We start from the raw sequence: 14,487 nt of genomic DNA on the forward strand, positions 1-14,487 counted from the left end.
AATGGTCTTGATTTTCCGTTTATATTACCGATGGAAGATGTACACGTAAAACCGCTCTAATCCGGCTGAAACGTCGATATACGCAATTAAAACTGAACTTCTCCCCTTTTCAATATCCTACTCAGTATTTTAACGAGAAACAAATGGTTGATTGAAAATGAAGTATTTAAGGTTAATTTCTAATCAATTATGTGTTTGCATCATTTTTATCGTATATTTAATGAATTAATAAGAATAAACGGAAAATTCACAAAAACGTGGAAAAACGGCAAAATATTGCCTAATTCGATGATATTTTGTTAAAATCACATAAAGGAAAAGGGGATGATAAACGTCAAAATATTGCTAAATTCGATGATTTTTCGTACGAAACAAAATGCAAGAAAACTTGCTTAAAATGCAATATTATGCGAAATTCTGAGATTTGAAGGCCTAATCACATATCGTGATAATACATGAAATGGTATCGAAATATTGGTAAAAACGAATATATTTACGAAAAATCAAACTAAATGAAAAACGTGAAAAAAGTCACTATTTTACAATATTTGAGGATTTTAACTTCAAATCATAGAACGATGTTTCGTATTATTTAGATCCAAGAAAAGACATATAACAATGTTGTTTCCAATACAAATGATAAAAACCAATGTGTTTTCATTAGAAATAACTAAAATGTACCTGATTTTCCGTTTATATTACCGATGGAAGATGTACACGAAAACATCTCTATTCTGGCTGAAACGTCGATATATGCAATAAAAACAGAACTTCTCTCCTTTTCAATATCTTACTCAGTATTTTAACGAGAAACAAATAGTTGATTGAAAATGAAGTATTTAAGGGTATTATCTAATCAATTATATGTTTGTGTGATTTTTTTCGTATATATAATGAAATAATACCCATAAATTGAGAATTCACAAAAACGTGGAAAAACGGAAAAATATTGCCTAATTCGATGATATTTTGTTTAAATCACATAAAGGAAAAGAAGATGATAAACGTCAAAATATTGCTAAATTCGATGATTTTTCGTACTAAACAAAATGCAAGAAAACTTGCTTAAAATGCAATATTATGCGAAATTCTGAGATTTGAAGGCCAAATCACATATCGTGATACTACATGAAATAGTATCGAAATATTGGTAAAAATGAATATATTTACGTAATATCAAACTACATGAAAAACGTGAAAAAATTAACTATTTAACCATATTTAAGGATTTTAACTTCAAATCATAGAGCGAGGTTTCGTATTATTTAGATCCAAGAAAAGACATGACAATATTGTTTCCAAAACAAATGATAAAAAAACAATGTGTTTTCATTAGAATTAACAAAAATGTTATTGATTTTCCGTTTATATTACCGATGGAAGATGTACATGTAAAAAAGCTCTAATCCGGCTGAAACGTCGATATGTGCAATAAAAACAGAACTTCTCCCCCTTTTCAATATCTTACTTAGTATTTTAACGAGAAACAAATAGATGATTGAAAATGAAGTATTTAAGGTTATTATCTAATCAATTATGTGTTTGCATTATTTTTATCGTATATTTAATGAATTAATAACAATTAACTAAAAATTCACAAAAACATAAAAAACGGCTAAATATTGCCTAATTCGATGACGTTTTGTTTAAATCACATAAAGGAAAAGGGGATGCTAGACGTCAAAATATTGCTAAATTCGATGCTTTCTCGAACGAAACAAAATGCAAGAAAACTTGCTTAAAATGGAATATTATGCGAAATTCGGAGATATTAGCCAAATCACATATCGTGATACTACATGAAATAGTATCGAAATATTGGTAAAAATTAATATATTTACGTATTATCAAACTACATGAAAAACGTGAAAAAAGTCACTATTTTACTATATTTGAGGATTTTAACTACAAATCATAGAGCGAGGTTTCGTATTATTTAGATTAAAAAAAGACATATAATAATGTTGTTTCCAATACAAATGATAAAAACCAATGTGTTTTCATTAGAAATAACTAAAATGTTCCTGATTTTCCGTTAATATTACCGATGGAAGATGTACACGAAAACATCTCTATTCCGGCTGAAACGTCGATATATGCAATAAAAACAGAACTTCTCTCCTTTTCAATATCTTACTCAGTATTTTAACGAGAAACAAATATTTGATTGAAAATGAAGTATTTAAGGGTATTATCTAATCAATTATGTGTTTGTGTCATTTTTTTCGTATATATAATGAAATAATACCCATAAACTGAGAATTCACAAAAACGTGGAAAAACGGCAAAATATAGCCTAATTCGATGATATTTTGTTTAAATCACATAAAGGAAAAGGGGATGATAAACGTCAAAATATTGCTAAATTCGATGATTTTTCGTACGAAACAAAATGCAAGAAAACTTGCTTAAAATGCAATATTATTCGAAATTCTGTGATTTGAAGGCCAAATCACATATGGTGATACTACATGAAATAGTATCGAAATATTGGTAAAAATTAATATATTTACGTATTATCAGAGTACATGAAAAACGTGAAAAAAGTCACTATTTTACAAAATATGACGATTTTAACTTCAAATCATAGAGCGAGGTTTCGTATTATTTAGATCAAAGAAAAGACATATAACAATGTAGTTTCCAATACAAATGATAAAAACCAATGTGTTTTCATTAGAATTAACTAAAATGGTCTTGATTTTCCGTTTATATTACCGATGGAAGATGTACACGTAAAACCGCTCTAATCCGGCTGAAACGTCGATATACGCAATTAAAACTGAACTTCTCCCCTTTTCAATATCCTACTCAGTATTTTAACGAGAAACAAATTGTTGATTGAAAATGAAGTATTTAAGGTTAATTTCTAATCAATTATGTGTTTGCATCATTTTTATCGTATATTTAATGAATTAATAAGAATAAACTGAAAATTCACAAAAACGTGGAAAAACGGCAAAATATTGCCTAATTCGATGATATTTTGTTAAAATCACATAAAGGAAAAGGGGATGATAAACGTCAAAATATTGCTAAATTCGATGATTTTTCGTACGAAACAAAATGCAAGAAAACTTGCTTAAAATGCAATATTATGCGAAATTCTGAGATTTGAAGGCCTAATCACATATCGTGATAATACATGAAATGGTATCGAAATATTGGTAAAAACGAATATATTTACGAAAAATCAAACTAAATGAAAAACGTGAAAAAAGTCACTATTTTACAATATTTGAGGATTTTAACTTCAAATCATAGAACGATGTTTCGTATTATTTAGATCCAAGAAAAGACATATAACAATGTTGTTTCCAATACAAATGATAAAAACCAATGTGTTTTCATTAGTAATAACTAAAATGTACCTGATTTTCCGTTTATATTACCGATGGAAGATGTACACGAAAACATCTCTATTCTGGCTGAAACGTCGATATATGCAATAAAAACAGAACTTCTCTCCTTTTCAATATCTTACTCAGTATATTAACGAGAAACAAATAGTTGATTGAAAATGAAGTATTTAAGGGTATTATCTAATCAATTATGTGTTTGTGTCATTTTTTTCGTATATATAATGAAATAATACCCATAAATTGAGAATTCACAAAAACGTGGAAAAACGGAAAAATATTGCCTAATTCGATGATATTTTGTTTAAATCACATAAAGGAAAAGAAGATGATAAACGTCAAAATATTGCTAAATTCGATGATTTTTCGTACTAAACAAAATGCAAGAAAACTTGCTTAAAATGCAATATTATGCGAAATTCTGAGATTTGAAGGCCAAATCACATATCGTGATACTACATGAAATAGTATCGAAATATTGGTAAAAATGAATATATTTACGTAATATCAAACTACATGAAAAACGTGAAAAAATTAACTATTTAACCATATTTAAGGATTTTAACTTCAAATCATAGAGCGAGGTTTCGTATTATTTAGATCCAAGAAAAGACATGACAATATTGTTTCCAAAACAAATGATAAAAAAACAATGTGTTTTCATTAGAATTAACTAAAATGTTATTGATTTTCCGTTTATATTACCGATGGAAGATGTACACGTAAAAAAGCTCTAATCCGGCTGAAACGTCGATATGTGCAATAAAAACAGAACTTCTCCCCCTTTTCAATATCTTACTTAGTATTTTAACGAGAAACAAATAGATGATTGAAAATGAAGTATTTAAGGTTATTATCTAATCAATTATGTGTTTGCATTATTTTTATCGTATATTTAATGAATTAATAACAATTAACTAAAAATTCACAAAAACATAAAAAACGGCTAAATATTGCCTAATTCGATGACGTTTTGTTTAAATCACATAAAGGAAAAGGGGATGCTAGACGTCAAAATATTACTAAATTCGATGCTTTCTCGAACGAAACAAAATGCAAGAAAACTTGCTTAAAATGGAATATTATGCGAAATTCGGAGATATTAGCCAAATCACATATCGTGATACTACATGAAATAGTATCGAAATATTGGTAAAAATGAATATATTTACGTATTATCAAACTACATGAAAAACGTGAAAAAAGTCACTATTTTACTATATTTGAGGATTTTAACTACAAATCATAGAGCGAGGTTTCGTATTATTTATATTAAAAAAAGACATATAATAATGTTGTTTCCAATACAAATGATAAAAACCAATGTGTTTTCATTAGAAATAACTAAAATGTTCCTGATTTTCCGTTAATATTACCGATGGAAGATGTACACGAAAACATCTCTATTCCGGCTGAAACGTCGATATATGCAATAAAAACAGAACTTCTCTCCTTTTCAATATCTTACTCAGTATTTTAACGAGAAACAAATATTTGATTGAAAATGAAGTATTTAAGGGTATTATCTAATCAATTCTGTGTTTGTGTCATTTTTTTCGTATATATAATGAAATAATACCCATAAACTGAGAATTCACAAAAACGTAGAAAAACGGCAAAATATAGCCTAATTCGATGATATTTTGTTTAAATCACATAAAGGAAAAGGGGATGATAAACGTCAAAATATTGCTAAATTCGATGATTTTTCGTACGAAACAAAATGCAAGAAAACTTGCTTAAAATGCAATATTATTCGAAATTCTGTGATTTGAAGGCCAAATCACATATCGTGATACTACATGAAATAGTATCGAAATATTGGTAAAAATTAATATATTTACGTATTATCAAACTACATGAAAAACGTGAAAAAAGTCACTATTTTACCATATATGAGGATTTTAACTTCAAATCATAGAGCGAGGTTTCGTATTATTTAGATCAAAGAAAAGACATATAACAATGTAGTTTCCAATACAAATGATAAAAACCAATGTGTTTTCATTAGAATTAACTAAAATGGTCTTGATTTTCCTTTTATATTACCGATGGAAGATGTACACGTAAAACCGCTCTAATAAGTCTGAAACGTCGATATACGCAATTAAAACTGAACTTCTCCCCTTTTCAATATCCTACTCAGTATTTTAACGAGAAACAAATGGTTGATTGAAAATGAAGTATTTAAGGTTAATTTCTAATCAATTATGTGTTTGCATCATTTTTATCGTATATTTAATGAATTAATAAGAACAAACTGAAAATTCACAAAAACGTGGAAAAACGGCAAAATATTGCCTAATTCGATGATATTTTGTTAAAATCACATAAAGGAAAAGGGGATGATAAACGTCAAAACATTGCTAAATTCGATGATTTTTCGTACGAAACCAAATGCAAGAAAACTTGCTTAAAATGCAATATTATGCGAAATTCTGAGATTTGAAGGCCTAATCACATATCGTGATAATACATGAAATGGTATCGAAATATTGGTAAAAACGAATATATTTACGAAAAATCAAACTAAATGAAAAACGTGAAAAAAGTCACTATTTTACAATATTTGAGGATTTTAACTTCAAATCATAGAACGATGTTTCGTATTATTTAGATCCAAGAAAAGACATATAACAATGTTGTTTCCAATACAAATGATAAAAACTAATGTGTTTTCATTAGTAATAACTAAAATGTACCTGATTTTCCGTTTATATTACCGATGGAAGATGTACACGAAAACATCTCTATTCTGGCTGAAACGTCGATATATGCAATAAAAACAGAACTTCTCTCCTTTTCAATATCTTACTCAGTATATTAACGAGAAACAAATAGTTGATTGAAAATGAAGTATTTAAGGGTATTATCTAATCAATTATGTGTTTGTGTCATTTTTTTCGTATATATAATGAAATAATACCCATAAATTGAGAATTCACAAAAACGTGGAAAAACGGAAAAATATTGCCTAATTCGATGATATTTTGTTTAAATCACATAAAGGAAAAGAAGATGATAAACGTCAAAATATTGCTAAATTCGATGATTTTTCGTACTAAACAAAATGCAAGAAAACTTGCTTAAAATGCAATATTATGCGAAATTCTGAGATTTGAAGGCCAAATCACATATCGTGATACTACATGAAATAGTATCGAAATATTGGTAAAAATGAATATATTTACGTAATATCAAACTACATGAAAAACGTGAAAAAATTAACTATTTAACCATATTTAAGAATTTTAACTTCAAATCATAGAGCGAGGTTTCGTATTATTTAGATCCAAGAAAAGACATGACAATATTGTTTCCAAAACAAATGATAAAAAAACAATGTGTTTTCATTAGAATTAACTAAAATGTTATTGATTTTCCGTTTATATTACCGATGGAAGATGTACACGTAAAAAAGCTCTAATCCGGCTGAAACGTCGATATGTGCAATAAAAACAGAACTTCTCCCCCTTTTCAATATCTTACTTAGTATTTTAACGAGAAACAAATAGATGATTGAAAATGAAGTATTTAAGGTTATTATCTAATCAATTATGTGTTTGCATTATTTTTATCGTATATTTAATGAATTAATAACAATTAACTAAAAATTCACAAAAACATAAAAAACGGCTAAATATTGCCTAATTCGATGACGTTTTGTTTAAATCACATAAAGGAAAAGGGGATGCTAGACGTCAAAATATTACTAAATTCGATGCTTTCTCGAACGAAACAAAATGCAAGAAAACTTGCTTAAAATGGAATATTATGCGAAATTCGGAGATATTAGCCAAATCACATATCGTGATACTACATGAAATAGTATCGAAATATTGGTAAAAATTAATATATTTACGTATTATCAAACTACATGAAAAACGTGAAAAAAGTCACTATTTTACTATATTTGAGGATTTTAACTACAAATCATAGAGCGAGGTTTCGTATTATTTATATTAAAAAAAGACATATAATAATGTTGTTTCCAATACAAATGATAAAAACCAATGTGTTTTCATTAGAAATAACTAAAATGTTCCTGATTTTCCGTTAATATTACCGATGGAAGATGTACACGAAAACATCTCTATTCCGGCTGAAACGTCGATATATGCAATAAAAACAGAACTTCTCTCCTTTTCAATATCTTACTCAGTATTTTAACGAGAAACAAATATTTGATTGAAAATGAAGTATTTAAGGGTATTATCTAATCAATTCTGTGTTTGTGTCATTTTTTTCGTATATATAATGAAATAATACCCATAAACTGAGAATTCACAAAAACGTAGAAAAACGGCAAAATATAGCCTAATTCGATGATATTTTGTTTAAATCACATAAAGGAAAAGGGGATGATAAACGTCAAAATATTGCTAAATTCGATGATTTTTCGTACGAAACAAAATGCAAGAAAACTTGCTTAAAATGCAATATTATTCGAAATTCTGTGATTTGAAGGCCAAATCACATATCGTGATACTACATGAAATAGTATCGAAATATTGGTAAAAATTAATATATTTACGTATTATCAAACTACATGAAAAACGTGAAAAAAGTCACTATTTTACCATATATGAGGATTTTAACTTCAAATCATAGAGCGAGGTTTCGTATTATTTAGATCAAAGAAAAGACATATAACAATGTAGTTTCCAATACAAATGATAAAAACCAATGTGTTTTCATTAGAATTAACTAAAATGGTCTTGATTTTCCTTTTATATTACCGATGGAAGATGTACACGTAAAACCGCTCTAATAAGTCTGAAACGTCGATATACGCAATTAAAACTGAACTTCTCCCCTTTTCAATATCCTACTCAGTATTTTAACGAGAAACAAATGGTTGATTGAAAATGAAGTATTTAAGGTTAATTTCTAATCAATTATGTGTTTGCATCATTTTTATCGTATATTTAATGAATTAATAAGAACAAACTGAAAATTCACAAAAACGTGGAAAAACGGCAAAATATTGCCTAATTCGATGATATTTTGTTAAAATCACATAAAGGAAAAGGGGATGATAAACGTCAAAACATTGCTAAATTCGATGATTTTTCGTACGAAACCAAATGCAAGAAAACTTGCTTAAAATGCAATATTATGCGAAATTCTGAGATTTGAAGGCCTAATCACATATCGTGATAATACATGAAATGGTATCGAAATATTGGTAAAAACGAATATATTTACGAAAAATCAAACTAAATGAAAAACGTGAAAAAAGTCACTATTTTACAATATTTGAGGATTTTAACTTCAAATCATAGAACGATGTTTCGTATTATTTAGATCCAAGAAAAGACATATAACAATGTTGTTTCCAATACAAATGATAAAAATCAATGTGTTTTCATAAGAATTAACTAAAATGTTCCTGATTTTCCGTTTATATTACCGATGGAAGATGTACACGTAAAACCGCTCTATTCCGGCTGAAACGTAGATATATGCAATGAAACAGAACTTCTCCCCTTTTCAATATCTTACTTAGTATTTTAACGAGAAACATATAGATGATTGAAAATGAAGTATTTCAGGTTATTATCTAATCAATTATGTGTTTACATCATTTTTATCGTATGTATAATGAAATAATAACAATAAACTGAAAATTCACAAAAACGTGGAAAAACGGCAAAGTATTGCCTAATTCGATGATATTTTGTGTAAATCACATAAAGGAAAAGGAGATGATAAACGTAAAAATATTGCTAAATTCGATGATTTTTCGTACGAAACAAAATGTAAGAAAACTTGCTTAAAATGCAACATATTATGCGAAATTCTGAGATTTGAAGGCCAAATCACATATCGTGATACTACATGAAATAGTATCGAAATATTGGTAAAAATGAATATATTTACGTATTATCAAACTACGTGAAAAAAGTCACTATTTTACCATATTTGAGGATTTTAACTTCAAATCAAAGAGCGAGGTTTCGTATTATTTAGATCCAAGAAAAGACATATAACAATGTTATTTCCAATACATATGATAAAAATCAATGTGTTTTCATAAGAATTAACTAAAATTTTCCTGATTTTCCGTTTATATTACCGATGGAAGATGTACACGAAAACATCTCTATTCCGGCTGAAACGTCGATATATGCAATAAAAATAGAACTTCTCCCCTTTTCAATATCTTACTCAGTATTTAAACGAGAAAGAAATAGTTGATTGAAAATGAAGTATTTAAGGTTATTATGTAATCAATTATGTGTTTGCATCATTTTTATCGTATATATAATGAATTAATACCCATAAACTGAAAATTCACAAAAACGTGGAAAAACGGCAAAATATTGCCTAATTCGATGATATTTTGTTTAAATCACATAGAGGAAAATGATAAACGTCAAAATTTTGCTAAATTCGATGATTTTTCGTACGAAACAAAATGCAAGAAAACTTGCTTAAAATGCAATATTATGCGAAATTCTGAGATTTGAAGGCCAAATCACATATCGTGAGACTACATGAAATAGTATCGAAATATTGGTAAAAATGAACATATTTTCGTAATGTCAAACTACATGAAAAACGTTAAAATCACTATTTTACCAAATTTGAGGATTTTAACTTCAAATCATTGAGCGGGGGTTTCGTATTATTTAGAACCAAGAAAAGAGATATGACAATGTTGTTTACAACACAAATGATAAAAACCAATGTGTTTTCATTAGAGTTAACTAAAATGTTCCTGATTTTCCGTTTATATTACCGATGGAAGATGAACACGTAAAACCGCTCTAATCCGGCTGAAACGTCGATATATGCAATAAAAACCGAACTTCTTTCCTTTTCAATATCCTACTCAGTATTTTAACGAGAAACAAATGGTTGATTGAAAATGAAGTATTTAAGGTGAATTTGTAATCAATTATGAGTTTGCATCATTTTTATCGTTTATTTAAGCAATTAATAACAATAAACTGAAAATTCACAAAAACGTGGAAAAACGGCCAAATATTGCCTATTTCGATGATATTTTGTTTAAATCATATAAAGGAAAAGGGGATGATAAACGTCAAAATATTGCTAAATTCGATGATTTTTCGTACGAAACAAAATGCAAGAAAACTTGCTTAAAATGCAATATTATGCAAAATTCTGAGATTTGAAAGCCAAATCACATATCGTGATACTACATGAAATAGTATCGAAATATTGGTAAAAATGAATATATTTACGTAATATCAAACTACATGAAAAACGTGAAAAATCACTATTTTACAATATTTGAGGATTTTAACTTCAAATCATAGAGCGAGGTTTTGTATTATTTAGATCCAAGAAAAGACATATGACAATGTTGTTTCCAATACAAATGATAAAAATCAATGTGTTTTCATTAGAATTAACTAAAAGGTTCCTGATTTTCCGTTTATATTACCGATGGAAGATGTACACGAAAACATCTCTATTCCGGCTGAAACGTCGATATATGCAATAAAAACTGAACTTCTCCCCTTTTCAATATCTTACTCAGTATTTAAGCGAGAAACAAATAGTTGATTGAAAATGAAGTATTTAAGGTTATTATCTAATCAATTATGTGTTTGCATCATTTTTATCGTATATATAATGAATTAATACCAATAAACTGAAAATTCACAAAAACGTGGAAAAACGGCCAAATATTGCCTAATTCGATGATATTTTGTTTAAATCACACAGAGGAAAAGAAGATGATAAACGTCAAAATATTGCTAAATTCGATGATTTTTCGTACGAAACAAAATGCAAGAAAACTTGCTTAAAATGCAATATTATGCGAAATTCTGAGATTTGAAGGCCAAATCACATATCGTGAGACTACATGAAATAGTATCGAAATATTGGTAAAAATGAACATATTTACGTTATTTACGAACATATGAACATATATAGTTTTCAAACTATATGAAAAACGTTAAAATCACTATTTTACCAAATTTGAGGATTTTAACTGCAAATCGCAGACCGGGGGTTTCGTATTATTTAGATCCAAGAAAAGAGATATGACAATGTTGTTTACAATACAAATGATAAAAACCAATGTGTTTTCATTAGAGTTAACTAAAATGTTCCTGATTTTCCGTTTATATTACCGATGGAAGATGTACACGTAAAACCGCTGTAATCCGGCTGAAACGTCGATATATGCAATAAAAACCGAACTTCTTTCCTTTTCAATATCCTACTCAGTATTTTAACGAGAAACAAATGGTTGATTGAAAATTAAGTATTTAAGGTGAATTTCTAATCAATTATGTGCTTGCATCATTTTTATCGTTTATATAAGGAATTAATAACAATAAACTGAAAATTCACAAAAACGTGGAAAAACGGCAAAATATTGCCTATTTCGATGATATTTTGTTTAAATCATATAAAGGAAAAGGGGATGATAAACGTCAATATATTGCTAAATTCGATGATATTTCGTACGAAACAAAATGCAAGAAAACTTGCCTAAAATGCAATATTATGCAAAATTCTAAAATTTGAAAGCCAAATCACATATCGTGATACTACATGAAATAGTATCGAAATATTGGTAAAAATGAATATATTTACGTATTATCAAACTACATGAAAAACGTGAAAAAGTCACTATTTTACCATATTTGAGGATTTTAACTTCAAATCATAGAGCGAGGTTTCGTATTATTTAGATCCAAGAAAAGACATATAACAATGTTGTTTCCAATACAAATGATAAAAACCAATGTGTTTTCATTAGAATGAACGAAAAATGTTCTTGATTTTCCGTTTATATTACCGATGGAAGATGTACACGTAACACCGCTCTATTCCGGCTGAAACGTCGATATATGCAATAAAAACAGAACTTCTCCCCTTTTCAATATCTTACTCAGTATTTTAACGAGAAACAAATAGATGATTGAAAATGAAGTATTTAAGGTTAGTTTCTAATCAATTATGTGTTTGCATAATTTTTATCATATATATAATGAATTAAAACCCATAGACAGAAAATTCACAAAAACGTAGAAAAGTGGCAAAATATTGCCTAATTCGATGATATTTTGTTTAAATCACATAGAGGAAAAGGAGATGATAAACATCAAAATATTGCTAAATGCGATGATTTTTCGTACGAAACAAAATGCAAGAAAACTTGCTTAAAATGCAATATTATGCGAAATTCTGAGATTTGAAGGCCAAATCACATATCGTGATACTACATGAAATAGTATCGAAATATTGGTATAAATGAACATATTTACGTAATATCAAACTTCATGAAAAACGTTAAAATCACTATTTTACCAAATTTGAGGATTTTAACTTCAAATCATAGAGCGGGGGTTTCGTATTATTTAGATCGAAGAAAAGAGATATGACAATGTTGTTTACAATACAAATGATAAAAACCAATGTGTTTTCATTAGAGTTAACTAAAATTTTCCTGATTTTCCGTTTATATTACCTATGGAAGATGTACAAGATGTACGTAAAACCGCTCTAATCCGGCTGAAACGTCGATATATGCAATAAAAACCGAACTTCTTTCCTTTTCAATATCCTACTCAGTATTTTAACGAGAAACAAATGGTTGATTGAAAATGAAGTATTTAAGGTGAATTTCTAATCAATTATGTGTTTGCATCATTTTTATCGTTTATTTAAGGAATTAATAACAATAAACTGAAAATTCACAAAAACGTGGAAAAACGGCAAAATATTGCCTATTTCGATGATATTTTGTTTAAATCATATAAAGGAAAAGGGGATGATAAACGTCAAAATATTGCTAAATTCGATGATTTTTCGTACGAAACAAAATGCAAGAAAACTTGCCTAAAATGCAATATTATGCAAAATACTGAGATTTGAAGGCCAAATCACATATCGTGATACTACATAAAATAGTATCGAAATATTGGTAAAAATGAATATATTTACGTATTATCAAACTACATGAGAACGTGAAAAAGTCACTATTTTACCATATCTGAGGATTTTAATTTCAAATCATAGAGCGAGGTTTCGTATTATTTAGATCCAAGAAAAGACATATAACAATGTTGTTTCAAATACAAATGATAAAAACCAATGTGTTTTCATTAGAATGAACTAAAATGTTCTTGATTTTCCGTTTATATTACCGATGAAAGATGTACACGTAAAACCGCTCTATTCCGGCTGAAACGTCGATATATGCAATAAAAACAGAACTTCTCCCCTTTTCAATATCTTACTCAGTATTTAAACGAGAAACAAATAGTTGATTGAAAATGAAGTATTTAAGGTTATTATCTAGTCAATTATGTGTTTCCATCATTTATATCGTATATATAATGAATTAATACCCATAAACTGAAAATTCACAAAAACGTGGAAAAACAGCAAAATATTGCCTAATTCGATGATATTTTATTTAAATCACATAGAGGAAAAGTGGATGATAAACGTCAAAATATTGCTAAATTCGATGATTTTTCGTACGAAGCAAAATGCAAGAAAACGTGCTTAAAATGCAATATTTTGCGAAGTTCTGAGATTTGAAGGCCAAATCACATATCGTGATACTACATGAAATAGTATCCAAATATTGGTAAAAATGAATATATTTACGTAATATCAAACTACATGAAAAACGTGAAAAAAGTCACTATTTAACCATATTTGAGGATTTTAACTTCAAATCATAGAGCGAGGTTTCGTATTATTTAGATCCAAGAAAAGACATATGACAATGTTGTTTCCAATACAAATGATAAAAATCAATGTGTTTTCATTAGAATTAACTAAAATGTTCCTGATTTTCCGTTTATATTACCGATGGAAGATGTACACGAAAACATCTCTATTCCGGTTGAAACGTCGATATATGCAATAAAAACAGAACTTCTCCCCTTTTATCTAATCTTACTATATCAATCTTACTATATCTTATCTTATCTAATCGATTAAATTTTATTTAATCTTACTCAGTATTTAAACGAGAAACAAATAGTTGATTGAAAATGAAGTATTTAAGGTTATTATCTAATCAATTATGTGTTTGCATCATTTTTATCGTATATATAATGAATTAATACCCATAAACTGAAAATTCACAAAAACGTGGAAAAATGGCAAAATATTGCCTAAT

The sequence above is a fragment of the Procambarus clarkii genome, chromosome 69 (genome assembly GCF_040958095.1).
Source record: "Procambarus clarkii isolate CNS0578487 chromosome 69, FALCON_Pclarkii_2.0, whole genome shotgun sequence".
NCBI classification, from domain to species: domain Eukaryota; kingdom Metazoa; phylum Arthropoda; class Malacostraca; order Decapoda; family Cambaridae; genus Procambarus; species Procambarus clarkii.